The sequence below is a fragment of the Setaria viridis genome, chromosome 6 (genome assembly GCF_005286985.2).
Source record: "Setaria viridis chromosome 6, Setaria_viridis_v4.0, whole genome shotgun sequence".
Classification (NCBI taxonomy): Eukaryota; Viridiplantae; Streptophyta; class Magnoliopsida; order Poales; family Poaceae; genus Setaria; species Setaria viridis.
Window position 1 is genome coordinate 12,889,482 of NC_048268.2, and position 6,063 is coordinate 12,895,544.

Consider the following 6,063-nt stretch of genomic DNA (forward strand, 5'->3'; position numbering starts at 1 on the left):
ATTTCTGATCTGTCGACAAAACCACTCCCGCAGGCTAAGCATGATGCGCATGTAAGAGCTATGGGTATTAGGTACCTTCTAGATTGACTCTAGTGCAAGTGGGAGACTGTTGGAGGTATGCCCTAGAGGCAATCATAGAGATGATGATATTCCATTTGTATCCATGATTTATGTTGTGTTCCTTGAATATCCATTAAAGGCTTCTTGAATTGATTTGCAATTATGTGAATTGTGTGTGAAACTCTTTACTTGTATGGTTATTCTAAAGTTGTCCCTAGTCGGAGTTCATGTGAGTACACACATGAATATTAGACTAGCACATGTATTAGTTGATGACTATGTTTCACAAGTCATGGACATGGAGATGTTGAACTAATAATGTGGGCACATGTGGAGACATGTGCTAGGACTGACCCAACACAAGAAGTAGTTCTCTTTTTTAAACAACATATACGCTTTGTCCTTAGACCTGAGATTGTCGCATGTATTCAAGATGTGGATCAACTTACTTAGGGGCTATCAAACGCTACGCCGTAACAGGGTAGTTATAAAGGTAGCTTTCGGGTTTGTCAAGAAGCATGCTATGAGACATGGTCAATCAAGATGGGATTTGCCCCTCTCTGATTGAGAGTGATATCTCTGGGCCCCTCAAGTGATCGGATCCGAAAATGCATGGCCATGCTACGTACGGTTAAGAGTTAACCTACAAAGGGATTCCGAATCACAGGATCGAGAAAGAGCGGTCGGCCTGAAGCTAGACCAAATATCGTGAGGCAAAGGGAATAGCATGGCCATTGCTTCGCCATGAGGCTCATACCAGGCACTTCGCTACATCGACGCGAATCTACATCTTCCGCACCAGTAGTGCGTCGAGTGGTAATCCCGTGATCCTTATACGGCAGTTTTCCTGGTTTACGCGGTAGAATTGTTTTTTGATTTATGCTAGTGTATCCTACCTCGTATCCCAACAACTGAGACCAGATACCCTCCAGTGGAACCGTTGTGCCTTTGCCTATATTTTTCTTATACCAAGCTCAGACACTACCTGTTATCGGCAGAGTGCGTAGTCATGTGCAAAGATGATGTCGTCAAGTATATGCTATCACTGCCGATTTTGAAAGGGAGAATTGGAAAGTGGATTCTGGCCCTCTCAGAATTCGATCTGAGGTACGAATCGGCCAAGGCTGTCAAGGGTCAAGTAATGGCTGATTTCGTAGCCCAGCACTGTGCACCAGAAATTACCGTTGTCGAACCAGCTCCGTGGACACTATATTTCGATGGATCTTCGTGCGGGGTCATGTCAGGAATCGGCATCATCCTCATATTGCCTCGGGGGGCAAGTTATGATTTCTCTCTATCAATTGAGGCATCCGTCACTAATAATCAAGCGAAATATCGGGCTGTCCTAAAAGGATCCAGCTATTGAGGGAGGTTAAAGCCGACGCGGTGGAAATATTTGGGGATTCCATGCTTATTGTGGACCAATTAACTGGGAAATCTGAATGCAAGGAAGATATTTTGAGGATCTCTTATGAAGAGTGCCTCCAGTTACTGAAGGAATTTAAGACCGCACTTATTGAGCATATTCCTAGGGATTACAATGACGAAGCTAATAGGCTTGCCCAGCATGCTTCCGGCTACCGACCGATTCAAGGCGCCATGGCTTTGGAGCTTGCGGCCGACAACTGGAGAAAGGAGATTGCCGACTATCTGAAAGATCCATCCAAGAAAGTCGATCGACGAATACGCTTTCAGGCCACAAAATACGTACTACTTGAAGATAATTTGTTTTACTGGACGATTGATGGGGTGCTACTCAAGTGCCTTCGAATGGAGGAAGCAAAAACTCTAATGGGAGAAATTCATGAGGGTGTATGTGGGGCCCATCAATCATCTTTCAAAATGAAATGAATGATTAGAAACAATGGTTATTACTGGCCGATGATACTTGAGGACTGTTTTAAATATTATAAAGGGTGTCAGGATTGCCAGAAATTCGGCAACATGCAGCGAACACCGGCTTCGGCTATGAACCCAATAATAAAGCCGTGGCCGTTTAGAGGTTGGGGAATTGACCTCATCAGACAGATTTATGCTCCATCGAGTAAAGGGCATAAGTTAATATTGGTGGCTACTGATTATTTCACCAAGTGGGTGGAGACAGTTCCTTTAAAAATTGTGACGTCGGCCAACATGATTGAGTTTGTGAAGGAGCATATTATCTATCGGTTTGGTATTCCGCAGACTATTACAACTGATCAGGGATCAATGTTTACCTTAGGAAAGTTTGAGGAGTTCACTGCCGACATGGGAATTAAGATGCTAAATTCTTCTCCATATTATGCTCAGGCCAATAGTCAGGCCGAATCGTCCAACAAGGGGGTAATTAAATTGATTAAGCGAAAGATCGAAGAACAACCAAGGCGGTGGCATACGACGCTTAATGAGTCCTCGTGGGCCTAAAGGATGGTTTGCCATGGTGCCACCAAGGTGTCTCCTTACCATTTAGTATATGGGCACGAAGTAGTATTGCCTTGGGAGTTGAAAACTGGGTCTAGGCGTACGTCACTTCAGGATCAGTTGACGGCCGATGACTATTCTATTCTCATGAAAGGGGAATTGGAGGATTTGGCGAGTCAGCGATTGAGGGCTTTGATCAATATTGAGGAAAATAAGAAAAGAGTCGCAAGATGGTATGACAAGAAGGTCAAGGTCCAGCAGTTTTCCCAAGGGGACTTTGTGTGGAAGTTGGTCCGACCGATAGGATCTAAAGATCCCAAATATGGAAAATGGTCACCTACTTGGGAAGGACCGTACAGGATTAATTGATGTGCGCCAGGCAATGCATACATATTGGAGACCATTGAGGAAGAAGAATTTACAAGGGCTTTAAATGGAAGATATTTTAAAAAGATATTATCCCAGCATATGGGTAGACGCTTAGCTAATGATATGGTGTGTCGGGTTCTCATGGCCGATACCTATTGACTCGTGTTTATATAGCTGATGCGGAGGGCATCACCTTGAGGGTGAATAAGGCAAGAAAGCACTCATACAAATAAGCCAATTGTCATTCAGTACATTAACTGGATACATGGCCAACATGGTACAAGTCGCCCTTAGAATAAAAATACCAATACACTCATTGAGTTACAATACTTCAATGGCATTTCAGCTGGGCTTTACTCGTGTTGATCTCTCTCTGAATCCGGCCCAGTTCGATCAGAAGGTGGGTGCTTTTCTCCTCCAGTTCCGCCATATCTTCCTCGAGAGCGACCTGACGGGGCAGTTGGTGGCTTCTCTCGACCAGTGGCTGGATTGGCTTCCCAGAGGCATTGGCTTCAATATTATCTATGATCTTCTTGATATGTGCGGAGAGGTGGTCCTTCAGTTCCTCGCGATGGGCTTGGATCAGATCCTTGTCCGCCTGTGTCAGCGGTTCATCGGAGTGCATGATTTCAATAGCCTGTTCAAGACTGGGGCTGAGTCGGTTTGGCTAAAGGGACAATAGACAGTCAATTGACAGAGGAAATCAGTCAAGGCACGTAAAAATTGATTTCATACCTAATTGACGGAGGAGGAAGAGGCCATCCGGGTGCTAGGCTGGAGATCTAGAAGCGTTTAGCAGAGGGTGAGTATGTGGGTGTTACGCGGATGCCTCTGGGAGGATGCAAAGGACTCATATTTATAGAACGACATGCAACGGTTAGTAAAAGGAGTCATTCAAAGCAAACGATAGTTGGGTCAAAAAGCTGCGGAGACAGTTGTTCAGATTCGTAACACACAGAGACATTGAAAGTGTTAGTGCTTTACAAGGCATTCAAAGGGCGTTTAAGTTCAAATATAGTTATCCAAGAAGGGTATTAATAGCCTCAATCACCCGCAGGCGGATCTGATCTGCTGAGTCTAGTACTCGTTGGTCGTCATCGGCCGATCCAGGAACTTCCGGCATGTTGCGATGAAGTTGGATAGCCTTGTGTGCGAGGGTCTGGCTTTCCTATTTTAAATCGGCAATGACGGCCGAGAGGTCTTGGAGCTTCTTCTCCTCAGCTACAATGGCCTTCACAACTTGCTCCATCTCTTTGGCGAGTTCTGCTCTACGCCATTTGAGTCGATCTATGGCGCTGACAACGCTTGGACGGGAGTTTTCGAGAGTGCCGATCCGGTGGTGTACCTCTTGAGCTCAGCGCTTCTAAGTTTCCTCTTCTTCGCGTGCCTTCTCCAGTTTGGCGTCATCGGCCATATGTTGCAGAGCTCTGAACACCAGGATTTTCATCGACTCAATGTATGCTGCGGGCGCAAGAGCTTATTCCGCGTCTTCTGGGACTCGACCTTTGATTTTATTTAATATTTGCCAAATCAGCGAAGCATCTTCCACCAATCGGCCGATGTCATCTTGGAGGAGGGCTCGTATGTTCTGGAGCTTGGCACGGACCTCCTCTAGTATTGAACTCAAAGCTACTTGACGAGAAGCAACTTCCTCATCATCTGAGACTGCAACTGCGAAGGAGAAGAGGCTATTGTTGGGCGTGTCTTGTTCCTGTGAGACATAAAGGGAAAAAGTTCTTTAGCCGACTAGAGTAGGTAATCAGCTGGTGAAGACGGAGAGTCCTGACCTCTTTAAAGCGGATTTCTTCTGCTTGGGATGGTAGGGGTGCTGCTCTCATCTCAGGAATCGATGCAGGTGGTTCATCAGAAGAGGAGGATTCGACAATAATTGGCACGGTGCTTGGACCAGCCTCCTGGAGAATGGCACGAAAAATCTTTATGAGCATGAAAGGATAATTGGATCTAGGAATGGGTCTCAGTTATCTTACCTCTGAAGATCGGGCGGCCGATGGTTGCTTGAAGGGTATGATCAATGTGTCCGGGATGTCCTGTGCCGAAAATCAGTCAATTTTAGTTGAAGATTGAGGAAATCAAGTGAAAAGCACATTCTTTACCTCGATTGGAAAGCTGGCTGGTGGTACGATCTCTGCTTGGGGATCGGCCGATTGACGAGCAGTTTGCTCTGGATGAATTTGAGCAACCTGATAAGAAGAAGTGGAATTTAATATTGACAATATACTTAGAAGAGTTGGAGCATGTGAGATTACCTGTACAGCTTCAACCAGCAGAGATGCAGCTGTCGATCCAGCTTCTGAAATCACTTGGGGGTCAGTTTCCTGAATCGTCGGCAGGACCTCTGATGGGGCTGGTGCAGCTGAGGGCTCGACCGATAGCATCGCTGATTGATCGGCCGTTATAGTTACTGCTGATTCAGTACAGGCTCATACTCGTCGGCTTGTTTTCTTTGAAGAGGACATCTTTAGCTTGTGCTTCAATCGGCCGATAGCTATGTCCTCCATTGATGGGGCGTGATAGCCAATGAGCGGGTACGGCGTGTACGGATGACGGATCTCTATCAGCCTACCACTTCGACTGCGTGTTGGAGGCACCTGGCTGTCGGACTGCACAAAGAAGGAAAGTCAGTAATGGGAACCTTGTGGCATAAGGAGACAAGAATGAGAAATCGACCGAGAAGATTTTGTTACCTCTGCGTTTGGGTTGACATGAGCAGGGTCCAACTGGTTGCAATAGACTGCAGGAGACGCGCAGAAAAGATGTTGTTTCCATTCGCCCCATCATAATTTGAATTGTTGAGTGGTGAAGGGTGCTACCAGCCAATTGTTCAAGTCAATGGTGCTGGAGTCTGGTATCAAGCTGCACAACCAATTATATTCGAACCCTCTTGAAAGCCACTCTCGGAACTTCATGCAGCCGACGAAATAAATTCCAATGGGCATCTGTCCTAGGCTGAATTGCCAGGCTACCACCAACGGGTTGTACAATTCATACGTCGGAGAATACTTTCCAGAGAAGAAGTTTGCTGGCAAGATCCCAGGCTTGATCAAGATATCCATAATCCTGTCTTCAAAAGAATTGGTGTCCGAATCAAAGCAGTCAGGATTCTCAAAAAGTGGCTCTTCTCTCTGGTATGGATACCAGCTTGTGGTTTCTTCACTAAAGCCAATATAAAAACATCTAAAATATTCATCTGTTCTTGAGGGGGTAAACTTGCTG